General features: G+C 44.8%; 1 long non-coding RNA gene and 1 pseudogene across 1 annotated transcript; one reads left to right on the top strand and one right to left on the bottom strand.

The window, feature by feature from the left end:
* Nucleotides 1-331: 331 nt before the first annotated feature.
* Nucleotides 332-836, bottom strand: LOC147350293 (uncharacterized). Its single transcript, XR_015148706.1, has 2 exons — nt 608-836; nt 332-509 (listed from the first exon to the last, which is right to left on the bottom strand). It is a non-coding gene; the product is annotated as an uncharacterized LOC147350293 (long non-coding RNA).
* Nucleotides 837-5734: 4898 nt separating this feature from the next.
* LOC147350292 (uncharacterized) lies at nt 5735-9362 on the top strand (annotated as a pseudogene).
* Nucleotides 9363-14556: the final 5194 nt, after the last annotated feature.

Genomic DNA, 14556 nt, shown 5'->3' with positions numbered 1-14556 from the left:
GTTTCAAACGATGAGTCCTCCCGTTTCGGCAAGATCCGCCCAGGGAAGCTTTGGGGGCGCGCGGCGTCTTCCCGTTCTGAGGGCGCCGGTGGCTCCCGGCCGGGCGCGGGCGTGGTGTCCGGAGTTGGCGGCCCGGCTCCCGGCCCGCAGTTGCTCTGCGTCCGGGTCCGTATTTCGGGCAGTACGGGCGCAGAAGCCCGCAGAGGGTAGAAAGCTGTTTCCGACTGAAGTTCTCCTTGTTCGAAGAGCATTCGCCCAGAGTAGGATAGCAAGGCAGCTGCCATTCCTCAGGGTCCGCTAAGCTCAAGAGTTGCAGCACCTCTGTTTTCTGGGGCTCCTTTGAGGAACCCCAGGACTCGTGCACACAGCGGGGAAAGTGCTCCATCGTTTCTCCCCTCAGTGGAGGAGAAGTTTCCAGGAATCCCCTCCTTGCGAATTTATGCTTTTCTGGGCTTGTAGTCCTGATATGTGGTTGTCCTCCTGTTACAAATTGGTTCAGAAGGCCGGACCTGAGGAGATGAAAGGAAAATTCAGACTCAGCGGTAAGGTATCTGCCTGCAAATCAGGAGACCCGGTTCCATACCCTGAAGAATGAAATGGAACTCACTCCATCCAATATTCTTGCCTGGAGAATTCCATGTACAGAGGAGCCTGGCGGGCTACAGTTCTTGGGGTAGCAAGAGAGTCAGAGGGGACTTAGTGACTCTACAGCAGCGAGGCTTTTGATCCTGACCTGTCTTTTTATTCCCGTTGCAAATTGGTTTAGAAGGAGGGATCCGAGGAGGTTAAAGGAAAATCCAGTCATCTGACTGAGTTATTCAAAATTGAGTTGATTTAGTGGTTTGAGAGAATTAATGTTCTTGTGTTGTTTGTTTTTACAGGAATAATAGGTACAGGAGCTCTGTCAAGACAAGTCCTTTGGAAGGTTACTCTTTTATGAAAAGTATCCCAAGTGCCTGACACTTTTAGGTAACTGTATGTCCATTGAGTCTCAGGGCCCTTCTCCTGGGAAAGTTCCATCAAATATTACCCAGTTGACTAGAATGAGAAGTTGGCCATTTTTGTATGAAATCACACTGCTGGTCAGACTCTCATTCTAGTTCTTCAGTTCTAAACTAAAACTACTTCAGACTTTGAGCCAACATGTTGGTAGGGGGAGTTGGTCTAGGAATCTAGATGCAGATGTTTTGCGTACAAGTTCTGTCTATTATTTGTATATGACTCAGCTAGTTACCTAACCTTCTTGTCTTCATGTTTTTACCTGGATAATAGCAAAAATTTAACAGGAAGCTTTTATGGCTAATTCAATAACAAAGTCAAATAATTAGATATTCATATCTAAAAAAAACCTATTACTCACAATTGTTATTATCATCATCATTCTTGGTAATATAATCATGGATATTAAACGTAGCATCAATCAATAGCAAACTGAAAATGTCTTTTTCTGTGTGTTTAATCAGAGTGATTTGTTTTTCCCTTCTAGTGTCAGATCTAAAGTGAAATTGCATCTCCTTACATCCTTCCTCATTTCTTTTGGACAATGTCTTGGCAAACATGTCAGTGCATCCAAGCCTAAATTTCCTTGATCAGTCATTTATCTTCAACTTAACAAAGCCAGTTTAATTCAAAGAGTTCTAAGAATGTTTGGACAACCTACCATGAGCAAGCTGCTGTGATGGTGCTGCACATGCAGAATTGTAGAACTGGGTCCTGCTTTGGCAGAGCTGAATTTTAAGGGGAGAGCAAAGACACAGACAAGAGAACATGAAGATACAGCTGAATCTTGTTCCCTATGACAGGTGATTTGCTGCCTGGAAAGAAAACTCTATGTTTGAAAGACTCACTAACGCCAATATTTTGCATGAGCTGAGGAAAAAAGACAATGGTAAAAATGTCTTTGTAAAATGAGGTGTAAAAATGAGGGGCAAGGAAACAGAGGAAAGAAGGAAAACAATCAAAATGAAAAATATGAGAAGTAAGTAAATAAAGTAAGTGGATGAAAGTATGAACAACAGAGCAAGTAGAAGGTTGGAAGCTCTGGTCAAGAAAGCCAATAGTGGTAAGTTGAAGGGGTTCATTAGAATAACATGGAATGGCTGCAACTGATTTGTGGCAGGGTTTGGGGCGAGGAATCTAATGAGGAGATGTGGGTTTGGTCCCTGGGTTGGGAAGATGCCCTGGAGAAAGAAACCGCAACCTACTCCAGTATTCTTGCCTGGGAAAGCCCACGGACAGAGTAGCCGGGCGAGCTACAGTCCATGGGGTTCCAAAAGAGTTGGACACCACGACTGAGTGACTGAGCAGCAACAGTCTCTTTTAATCTGTAAGGGTTTTCATTCTCTTTTACATTTTATCTTTCAGTTTTCAAAGAAAATGGCAAATCAAGTACTCTGTCCTACCTGTTTTTTCTAAATTTCATTCATAAATAACTTTTCTGAGCATCAAGAATAGGAGAATTCCATTGATCCTGTAAGCCAGCATGGAGCAAACTCATCCTTCAATATTGGGCATGTGAAATAGGAATATATCTTCCAGGTAGCTATAGTCTCAAGGCAGGAATGAGGTGGTTTCAAGAACGGAAGAAAAAATGAGTATTTTATAGTTTCAACAAATAATCATCAAAATTAATGTGAAATAATGTAGACAGGCTTCTGAATAAAGTAAGTCCATTTCTTTTTCTAGCAATACCAAAAATAAGTCTTGGTCCATTGTTACGAAAAAGAATATCATGATAGAATATAGATAGATCTGTGAGAAGAGTTAACAAGGGTATGTGAGGCACGGATTGGCTTCTGGTGGGAGTCAGGGACAGTCTTAGTGTGGGACTACAGGACCCTCAAGGATCCTTCTATTCTCAGGGATGCTAACTATACGTTTCAAAAGGTGAGTTCCTTTTCCTGGGGGTTGGGATTCCAGTTTGAGGATGAGGAGGCCTTGCTTATTGACCACCTTCTTAGTGCTGCTGTTCTTTATGTTTTGAGAAAGAACTGAAACAAAATGTTCAGAAGGAGGAACAAAACATTCAGAAGGAGGAAGCTGGAGTGACTCAGGCTCCAGTCCAGTCGGAAGGAGGAGCCACAGCTTTGTCTTTCAGCCCTCCTAGCACAAGTAGGTGATAGCTGTAAGCCCATTTGATTTAAGGGAGCAGTACACTCTGGACAGTCTGGGAAACCCAGTTGGTTCTGTTTAGTGCACAGGGTACATATTCAGATTCTATTTTGAATCGTTATTGTGCCCTGTAAGTAGGCTAATTCTAAAGAGGCTCATCTTCTACAGTGGGTCAAAGGGTACTCTCAGAATGATAACTTTTTAAAAATTAAATATTTAGTTTAATTTTCTCCTGTTTGATGTGTAGTTACCCCATCCTTCTCTAAAAATCAATATAGCTGTTCAACCTTCTGTGATGATACTTCATGGAATTAAAGAATGGGCAGTAAAGAGGAAATGCATCCTGAAACAGTAATCTTTTTTCAGAACCAGCTCACTGACAACTATGTGCTGTTAGGGTGACCATGTCCTGGCATCTGGGGGTTTTCCTGGTAGCTCAGCAGTAAAGAATCTGTCTGCAATGCAGGACACTATAGTGCAGAATATACAGTAAACAATCTGCCTGCAATGTGGGTGATCCAGGTTCAATTCTTGGGTTGGGAAGATACTCTGGAGATGGGCATGGCAACCCACTCCAATATTCTTGCCTGGAGAATCCCATGGACAGAGGAGCCTGGCAGGTACAGTCCATAGCATTACAAAGAGTTGGACGCGACTGAAGCGACTTAGTGACTTAGCATGCACACATGTCCTGGCATCCATTCATCCAGTGGGAGAGGAGCAGTGATGTGAAGTTTTCTTATAGAGGAGCTGGGAGTAACAGAGTGGGCCACAGGGAGAGCCGTGATGTAATGGTTGTGTGAACGATCCAGGAAGAGACATGTGGACATCCCTTTACATGTAGACTTGAGATAGATAACAAGAAATTGGGAAGGAAATTGGTACTTAGAGTACATGTTCAGATCAAGTTCTAGGGCTTCCTTGGTGGTTCAGTGGTTAAGAATCTGTCTGCCAATGCAGAGGACATAGGTTCAATCCCTGATCCAGGAAGATTCCTCATGCTGTGGAGCATGCTGAGCCACAACTACTGAGACAGCATTCTGGAGCCCACAAGCTACAGTTGCTGAGCCTGTGGGGCAACTACTGAAGCCCAAGTGCCTAGAGCCCCTGCTCCTCAACAAGAGAAGCCACTGCAGTGAGAAGCCCGCACACTCCAATGAAGAGTAGCCCCCATACGCCACAATAGAGAAAGCCTGGTGCAGCCAAGACCCAGAGTAGCCAAAACAACAACAACAAACTTACAAGCATTAACTTGGCTACTCCTGCAGACATATGAATAGGGAAGTGGGAAATAGTTGTTCAAATGGGAGAGGGGCTCCTGGAGACATATCATATTTATTTCCCAGCCTTTACTGGAAAGCACATTTTTTAAAAACGTATAATTCTTCGCTTGTAAGAAGTGAAATTCTGGGTCAAAATAGTGTTCACATTGATATGTTTAATGTGCTTTCCATACAATATTGCCTTTCCAAAGATCCTTTCAAATCAATTCCCAAAAGCTGTGTTGTGGAGTTTTTACATTACCAACAGTGGACAAAATGAAAAAGTTTAATGTAGGCCTCTATGGTAGTCAAAATTATGACATTGTTTCACTTTTCAGTTCATTGATGTTAAGGAGCCCTGACCTGGGTCCTAGCTCCCTTTTCAGGTACAGCCTTGCCCCTCACCCATACCACTTCCAGTCCTGACTCCACCCACCCAAATCGATTCCACAGGCAGAGAATAGGGAAACCGGCTTTAATCATTGTGCACAATTGGAATACATAAGAAACACAACGATTCTGAGTGCAGCTACAAGTAAGTTCCTTAAGATAGCCGAGCGAGGCAGGCCCAGGGGAGAAGTCTAACCCGGCAGAATGAGGCCTCCGCTGGAGTGACTCAGGCTCCAGTCCAGGGCAGCGGTTGAAGGGGTGCTGTGAGCCAGACGGGAAGCTACTATTCTTTCCCTTGCCGGATTCTGCCCTGTTTCAAGTCTCAGTTTTCCTCAGCTTTGAGGTGTGTGGGGTGGGGTGGAGGCCTCCTGGCCTCCTGGAGGCGATCTGGCCGCGGATCTGGCAGCCTCCGCAGCTGCTGGCTGTTCAGACCCTCCTGGGCCCGGCGCTGTGTGGCTTGGGCCTCTTCTTGACGGGACTGTCGCTCCATCCCGGACTAGCAGCCGGCTCCTGGCCTTGCGAGTCTCGCCAGCGTTTCTGGCCGCTCTCGACGCGGGGACCGTCCGCGTGTCCGGGGCAAGCGTGGCGCGGCAGCCCACAGGCGCAGTAGTGCGCGTCCCCGCAGAACTCGGGGCTTAGGCAGGAGGGGCGGCTCAGCGCCGGGAAGTTATCCAGAGCCCAGGCCCAGGCCTGTTCTCGGTTCAGGCCCAGAGGCAAGGCGGGCTCGGGATGTGCCCTCCTCCAAGACTGCGCTTCCATGGCTTCAGCCTCCTCACGAGACCGAGAGTGCAATGGCTCTAGCACAGGGGCGAATGATTCTGCTGGGTGTGGAGCGTGCCTTTTATAGTGCCTGCCCGACAAGGTTTTGGGAAACCCGGGAGTTGATAGGTGGGATCCACGCTCATTTGCCTTGCAAATTACCTCGGGGTCCCTGGGGACTGAGGAGATAACCACATCTTTCTGGGAGGGGCATGGAAGCTCTGAGTGGTTTTTTGGTGATTGGATTAAAGGAGGGGGAGGGGAGGAGAGGAGGGTCCTCTTGGAGAGAGGTTCGTTCCTGGTCGTTTCCGTTCACTGGTACAATCCTGTCTATATGGGAGTCCCACCTTCCAAAGTCACTCGGTTGGAGTAGGAAAGGCAGCGATTTCTCTCTCCCAGCAGAGCAGGGTGGCTGGTTTCCCGGCCTCTAGTCCACGGTCATTATCCCCTTGGCTTCCAAGCCAGCGGTCTCGGAGCAGGTCATCTCTGCCGGTCGCTGGCGGGCGTTGGGCAAGGACGGTGGGTAGGGTCAGAGGGATTAAGGGACTCTTTTTTGGGTTTTGGATTGCGCCTGAGGAAGCCGAAACATCTGGGCCTTAGGAACCTTGAACTGTGTGAGTTCAGGGAAGGGGTGGAGGAAAGCGGTGGAGGCGGAGCCAGAACCGCGCGCAGGTACTGGAGGGCCCTGAGCTGGACTCGGAGCCAAAAGGGACCACGGCCTCGGAGCCGGGACCCTTCCCGGGCGAGCGGAGTCCTCGGGGCTGCAGACCGCCTGTCTGCTCTCTTTGGAGGCCCAGTGTGGGTCTGGGGGTCTACGGGAGGCCATGCCCTTCCCCCAATGTCCCCCCACCCTTCCCTGTGTGCACAGGCGACCCCGGGGTCCCAGCGGCGCCCAGCAAAGTCGGGCGACCAAGGATCTCCGCTGGGAACAGGCAGCCACCGCCGTCCGTGAGCCTCGTCTTACCAAACAGACAAACCAGAGACTCACTCACCGGAGGAACAACAAACAGTGACATCGTTTTTCGTCATCTTTATTGATTAGCGAAAGGAAAATTATCCGAGAACTCTGAAGGCAAAGGGCTTCCATCCTTGTGGAGCAAAGGCAGAGTTGTCACGGTAGCATTTGCCCGCGGAGATGAGAGATAGCGCAAACCTCGGACTCCTGGCATCCTTGGGTCTTCCGGGCCCCAGCGCGTCGGATCCACTGCCTCCAGCCTTGGCACCTGCGATGGCTTCTGAAGGCAGGAGCTGCGCGAGGCTCCGTAGTGTCCCCGCTCTCGGCGCTCCCTGGATCCTCTCGTTCGTCTAGGAAAAGGTGCCACCCGGCGAGGGAGGTTGCTGGGGCGGCGGCCGCCTCTCCCCGGGGCGCCTCTGGGTCCGGGTGGGTCTCCGGCGTCGTGTCCGGGGCAGGGGGGCTTTGCGTCCAGCCGCGAGGTGCTCCGGGCTCCAGCAAAGCGTCCGTTTCGTGAACTGTCCCAGCGCCGGAGCCCGCAGGGACTAGAGAGCATTTCCCCATCGAAACCCGGACGGTCCCAGGAGAGCTCACACAGGGCAGTGTAGAAGGGGAGCGGCGGCCACGCGGAGTCCGCGGAGCTCTGGTCTGGCGGCTTCTAGGGCCCCAGAGCCTCGCCGGCTAGACCCCAGGCTCTGAGCTCACAGCTGGGAAAGCGCTGCGCCAACGCGCGGGTCTCACACTAGGAGATGCAGAGTGTCTGAGATTCAGAAGTCCTTAGTCTGCAGTTTTTATGCTTTTCTGGCCTCCTGGCGGCCCTATCAGAAGGAGGTTGGGTGGCGGCATTAATCCTAGGAGATAACTGCATCAGAAGACCTAATACTATTAGTACAAAAACATACATCTCGGATAAAATTACGCAGATCAAATCTCTTCAAGATAGGTTGGATTAGGGTTGAAAAGGAAAAGTACTAGTTCACTGGAGGGGAAAAAATGTTTGAGCGAACACTGGGGTGTAGAAGCGCTTCTCAGGTGGGCTAGTGGTTAAGAACCCACCTGCCAGTGCAGGAGATGTGAGACACAGGGGTTCAATCCCTGGGTTGGGAAGATCCCCTGGAGGAGGGCATGGTGACCCGCTCCTGGAGAATCCCCATGGACAGAGGAACCTGGTAGGCTACAGTCCGTAGTGTCACAGAGTCTGAGCAGGCAGGCAATATTCCATTGTATCTATTTATCTATATTGTCTTCTTTATCTATTTGTCTGTTGATGAACATTTAGGTTGCTTCCATGTCTTGGCTATTGTAAATAGTGTTGTAATGAACGTTGGGGTGTATCTTAGTCTAATTGTGCTTTTATACAAATACATGCCAAGTAGTGGGATTGCTGGGTCACATGGTAGCTCTATTTTTACTTTTTAAAAGAAACTTCCATAGTGGCTGTACCGATTTCCATTCCCACCAACAGTGTAGGAAGGTTCCCTTTTCTGCAAACCCTCTCCAGCATTTATTGTTTGCAGACTTCATGATGATGTGAGCTGTAGTTTTGATTTGTATTACTGTATTGATTAATGACGATGAGCATCTTTTCATGTGCTTTTTGGCCATCTGTATGTCATCTTTTCACTTTCATGCATTGGAGAAGGAAATGGCAACCCACTCCAGTGTTCTTGCCTGGAGAGTCCCAGGGACGGGAGAGCTTGGTGGGCTGCTGTCTATGGGGTCGGACAGAGTCGGACACGACTGAAGTGACTTAGCAGCAGCAGCAGCAGCATGTCATCTTTGAAGAAATGTCTATTTGGATCTTCTATTTTTGACTGGATTTTTTTTTGTTGTTATTGAGTTGCATACTTTGGAGCTTATATTGAGTTTGTATACCTTGGAGATTAATTTCTTGTTGGTCACTTCATTTGCAAATATTTTCTCTCATTCTGTGGGTTGTCTTTTTATTTTGTGTATGCTTCCCCTTGCTGTGTAAAAGCTTTTAAATTTAATTAGGTCCTGTTTATTTTTGTTTTTATTTTCATTACTCTAGGAGGTGGATCCAAACAGATAATGCTGCAATTTATGTCAGTGTTCTGCCTATGTTTTCCTCTAAGAGTTTTATAGTATCTGGTCTTACATTTAGGTCTTTGGTCCATTTTGAGTTTATGTTTTTGTATGCTGTGAGAAAATATTCTAATTTAATTCTTTTAAATGTAGCTGTCCAGTTTTCCCATCACAATTTATTGAAGAGACTGTATTTTCTCTATTGTATATTTTTACCTCCTTTGTCATAGATTAATTGACCATAGGTGTATGGGTTTATTTCTGAGCTTTCTGTTCTGTTCCATTGATCTATATTTCTGTTTTTGAAAGCCAGCTTTTTATTGTTAGCTGCAGTAGGGGAAGACCATAATAGATATAATAAATGGTAAATGTAACAAAACTGAAAAATCAAACAGAACAGACAGTAAAGATGGCAGATGATTGAAAACTCTAGCTAGATAAATTCAGGAAGTAATTTAAAGACATTTACAGCTGAGGTGAAGATTCAGACAAAGATATTCAGATTAGATAGCAGAGCTCTGCCTTTGTGGATGGAGAGTGAGGCCAACTCAGAGTTCAGTCACAGCCGAAATCCAATGTCGGGGGAGGCACAACTAGTTATTATTTGCTTTCCCTTCTTCCACTGCAATTTCTTCCTATGAATATTTTATTTTAAAAGTCTCTTCTTGTGTCAGTCTTATAATATGTGATTTATTGTGTGCTTATATTTTCAATTCATGTAAAAGATACTAGGATAAACATGTTATTTTATTTATTATTTCTCACTCATTTGTAAATTCCTAAGATCTTTACATGGACTTTTGATCTGCTTCCACATCTGGCACATTAGCCTCTGATAAGTCTGCCACTTTATATATTTGCTGTTTAGTTACCACCACCATATATAATAGTTCCTTATGGATCTGTGAGAAAATTTCTGTAGGATATATACCCATGAGCAGAATCATGTCATAGAAAACGTATAAACCTAACTCTACCAACTTTTGCTGGGTGGTTCTTTAGAATGAATGTAGTCTTTACCCTCTAACAATAGTGCATGAAGTTTATTAACACTTGATGCACACATTTCCCACAAACACTCTGAATGACCCCAAATCCCAACATTTGCCAGGGGCTGCATGATTCTCAGAGAGCAGATGTGGGGTGGTAGCCACAGATGCAGCATTTTCTGATTTCTGACAGAATCTCTCTTTGTGGCTTAGTTTGCAGTGAGCTTCTGAAAAATACTCTCTGTTGTTCAGTCTAAAATCTGGATTCATCTTTCAATTGAATTTTAAGTGATATTTATCTCCTAATAAATCCTGTTATGCTTCAACTGTTAAGTGCATTCTATTTCTGTTGCTAAACACCAGAAAAAGAAACAACGGTGACAAACATTCAACTTTATACTTCTTAAAGTTTATTACAGTCTCTCTGTCTTTTAACAACTTGATAGAATTAATCTAGATTGTCTTTAGAAAATATTCAAGTATTCGAGCTTTTTTCCTTTTCTGTGTTCAGGATATTTTGAGAATATTAGTTTGATATCATTCATGACTTTTAGATGAGAAAAAGGGAAATGTAAAAGAAAAAAACCCGAGTTTTTCTCAATACTTCATCTTAAAAATTTATTTTCCCTTTCTTATCAGCCCTTCTATTATGAATTATCTTATCAAAATAAAAGATATTTTGATCCTTTATATATGTGATAATTTTCATTAACATGGGGATCTTGGGACAGGAGCGAGGAGGGCTGCATCCTGGGACCTCATGGGATCCAGGCTGGGTGCTGCTCTCCCAGAGACGGGAGTCTGAATGTGGCTAGGGTCTAGGAGTGGTGGTGGTGGACTCGTGACAAGCGTAGAGGGTCAAGAAATGGAAGACCTAAAAGATGTTTCTCAGGAAAGGAACATTTTCCAAGCAGAAATATCTCCCACTTAACCAGATTCCTGCCTCACTGCATATCCACTCTCACAGCTGCCCAGATTTAAAGACCTGCTTTGTGTGAGGCTGACAATCAGTATGCCTCTGCCACTGGCCAGGTTGAACACCTCCCACTGCCATGCCCAGGACCAGGAGAGGACCTGTTAGCAGTCTGCAAGAGAGCTCAAGATCAGGGTTTTGTCCCCTGCCCTTTGCCTTTCTCCAGATCAAAACTTTAATTCAAAATATTAAAGAGAAAGAAAAAGCACTCTCTCATGCGTATATTCTTCCTCTCCTCTCGTTCCTCTGTACTTTTTTTAAAAAGTAATTTATTTATAGTGATAACTTCTGACATAATATAATTAATAACCCTAGTAAAGGTATAATCATCATTGTTTGATCAATACTATTATGATAGAGGACTTCTCCAGTGGTTCAGCGGTAAGATAAAATCCACCTGCAATTTAGGAGAGGCGGGTTGGACACAGGAAAGATCCCCTGGAGAAGGAAATGGCAACCCACTCTAGTTTTCTTACCTGGAAAATCCAATGGACAGAGGACCCTGGCGGGCTACAGTCTATGGGGTCACAAGAAGTCCGACAACTAAGTGACTAAACAACAACATTATGATAGAAGGATACTCCCAATGAAGAACAAATGGCCTTTAAAAATATCCTTAAGGTAGATTTTTACATTATTATATGGATCCACAGTAAAACTGTAACAAGAATAGCCATCCTCTGTTTAGTATCTTTCATGACCAAAATTTATTCTCCAGTGTTGTAAACTTTGCATAATGCCATTAAGTTAATAATCCTTTATTGAGAGCCTGGCGTTTGTCAGGTTTTTTGAAAAGAGCTACTATTGTAGCCCTGCGTTCTGGGAAACAAACTCACTCAGAAGGACAATGCAGATAGTGGAGTACAGTTTATTACACCGGCAGGCCCAAGGTAGAGTCTCCTCTTAGCCAAGGACCCCGACTAGTTTTTGGAAAACATTATATACCCTAAGTGCATGTGCACAAACCCACCTCCCCAAATTCCCTGACAATCAAAATTAACCGGTGATTCATATGCCTTAAGCCTAGGTAGTTAACAGTGGACAATTATCAATAGGCCTGTGGTGATACCCCAATAAGCATAATAGAATGTATGATTCTATTTACGTTAGGGTATTCTTTTAGGCAATGGAGAGCCCTGGGGCTCTTCCTTCAGAGGGCCTGGTTTTTCCAGTTGGTATGTCGTTTCCATAGATACTGGGCATATAGCTCAAAGTCCACGGTCTGGCCAAGATGGAGTCCTGCTTTCAAGATAGAACCTGTTCTGTTTCCTCCTTCACTATAAATACAAAGACAACTAATGCCCACTTCTCTTCAGCCTGAAGCAGGTGCAGAATTCTGCAAGTGCTGGGGGACTTCCACGCCTTGGGACCAGGCAGAGCAGGCAGGAAGGCGGGCGCAGCACGGACTGAGGTCGTGACCTGGGGATACACAGCCATCGAGGGCTTCAGCACGGGCGGGGGCAGTTTCCTTTCCGTACCTTTCATTTTCTAGGCATATAAAAAATTTCCTGAATTATATCACCCGCATTTGGTCAATAATAACGTAACAATTTTTCCTGACAGGTTTTATAGACTGAGGAAATGTTTTACACGACAGTTTGCCTTCCCAGCCCTAAAGTAAGTCATTTCGTTGATTTCTTCATTTAGATGTTAAGGAGGAGAGCAAAGAACTCAGTTAATTGGGAAAATGCAAGTCTTTAGTGCTCATCTTTTGCCTTCCAGGTTAAGCCCTGACATGTATTTGAAAGTATTAGCTTGCATTTCAAATCTAAGTTTGCTTAAAATAAGACTAGTGACCCAAATGCGCAGCATTATTAGGCAACACTAAGAAGGCATTCACATTAAAAGTGAGCAAGCGGTTAGTAGCCATTAAAGCAAAAAAGCTGAAACCTAAATGTTAGGTAGTAAGAATAGGAAACAGGAGTCCAGAATGGTGGTGGCTAAAAGACAAGGAAGGAAAAAGCCCAGGAAAATAGAACAAAGGAAGGTCCGAGGACCAGAGTGAGGACCTCAGGTAGAACAAACAACACTCCTGGCTAGCCAAATTTACATAGGACAGGCCCAGGGGGAGAAAAAACATATAAAAAGAGGAGCCAAAGGGCCGGGACTCTCTCTGTTTCTCTCTCACGTGCTGTGGCACTGTTTTTGCGTCTTAGGGTCGACATGCCCTCACGCCTCAAGGATGGATTTTCCTGCTATTTTCTACATAAAATAGAACTGTAACACAGAGCTGTAACACTGATTTGTCTAAGCGATCTAACAAGGTCTGTTCGAGACCTGAGAGCTCTAACACGGTCTGTCCAAGACCCTAGAGCTGTGACGAGCTGTGACGGGCTGAGGGCGTTAATGTCCGTCACTTGATATCTTCGTTGTGAGGAGATAGAACCGAGGAGAATACACTCGCCTGACGTTAAAGAAGAACGGGGAACACTCCTAACTGTTTTCAACACACTCACACACAACTACGTGAGGTGATGGATGTGTTAATTTGGTTATATTATCATTTCACAACATATACTGTATATTAAATCATTATATTGTACTTAAAAAAATAAGACAAAAATAAAAATGGGAGCATAGAAAGGACTTTGAACCAGAGAGAGAAGTTTCCTCCAGATGAAACAAGTTTCCTCCCTGTTCTCTCCCCCTCCTATGACCCAGTCATTTCCAATACAAACACAAGGCAACAAAACCTTGTCAGAATAACAGTTTCAACACCAATAATATGATAACCAAAATCACTATAATTTGGGGGCAGTTTTTCAAATCTTAGGTATATCACACTGGAGAGAAATTGTAAAATTACTGTCTTTAAAGTCACTTGAAATAATTCCTCTTTGTGTGGTTATGACACCAGCTTTTACACATTTAGCATCTTTTTTATTCATTTTGGTTCCAATTTTAAAAATTATTTTACGTAATTATAAAACAATTTTTAAAGTAGTAAATGTTTTTTCAAATCAAAATCTACAAATTATATTCAGAGGTGTTTAGCTTCAATCCAAGTGTGCTCCATATATACATGGAAAGAGAGAGAGAGAGAGAGAGAGAGAGAGCCTGGTTTCTCCCTTGGCTACAATCTTCTCCCATCTTTCAGGATTCCATAAAGGAGTCTCATTACATCTTCTTATTGGTAAAGCACATAATTTGTGATGGAAAAGTGAAATTTCTCCCTTTTTCCTCCCACCATATTGATTTAGAGTGAGAAAAGTAGAGGGGAAAAATAAGGTAGAGAGTGAACAGAAGAAAAGGGATTCCTTCTCTTTTGAGAGCTTCCCTTGTGACTTTGCTGGTAAAGAATCCGCCTGCAATGCAGGAGACATGGGTTCAATCCCTGGGTTGGGAAGATCCCCTGGAGAAGGGAAAGGCTACCCATTCTAGTATTCTGGCCTGGAGAATTCCATGGACTGTAGAGTCCAAGGGGTGGCAAAGAGTTGGACACGACTGAGCGACTTTCAGTCAAGAATGAAGGGTCTTAATTTTGACTCATAATTGGTAGCATTCAGATAAATAAATTCTACTTTTCTGGTTTCCTACCAATAGCTGTGAAAAGATAGACTCTCTTGATCTCCTATTGGTTATGGTTATTTTGAGGTCTGTGACAAGATGTTTTAGAAAATAGAGAAAATATTTTAAACATGGCTAATGGTTTTTCCTGTGATCATGTATGGATTTGAGAGTTGGACTGTGAAGAAGGCTGAGTGCCGAAAAATTGATGCTTTTGAACTGTGGTGTTGGAGAAGACTCTTGAGAGTCCCTTGGACTGCAAGAAGATCCAACCAGTCCATTCTGAAGGAGATCAGCCCTGGGATTTCTTTGGAAGGAATGATGCTAAAGCTGAAACTCCAATGCTTTGGCCACCTCATGCGAAGAGTTGACTCATTGGAAAAGACTCTGATGCTGGGAGGGATTGGGGGCAGGAGGAGAAGGGGACGACAGAGGATGAGATGGCTGGATGGCATCACTGACTCGATGGACGTGAGTTTGGGTGAACTCCGGGAGTTGGTGATGGACAGGGAGGCCTGGCGTGCTGTGATTCATGGGGTCGCAGAGTCGGACACGACTGAGCGACTG

This window comes from Bos grunniens, chromosome 20 (genome assembly GCF_055505025.1).
Source record: "Bos grunniens cultivar Pamir isolate PY7600 chromosome 20, Bosgru_T2T1.0, whole genome shotgun sequence".
NCBI classification, from domain to species: domain Eukaryota; kingdom Metazoa; phylum Chordata; class Mammalia; order Artiodactyla; family Bovidae; genus Bos; species Bos grunniens.
The sequence above is the reverse complement of the archived record's forward strand: the minus strand, read 5'-3'. Positions and strand labels throughout refer to the sequence as shown.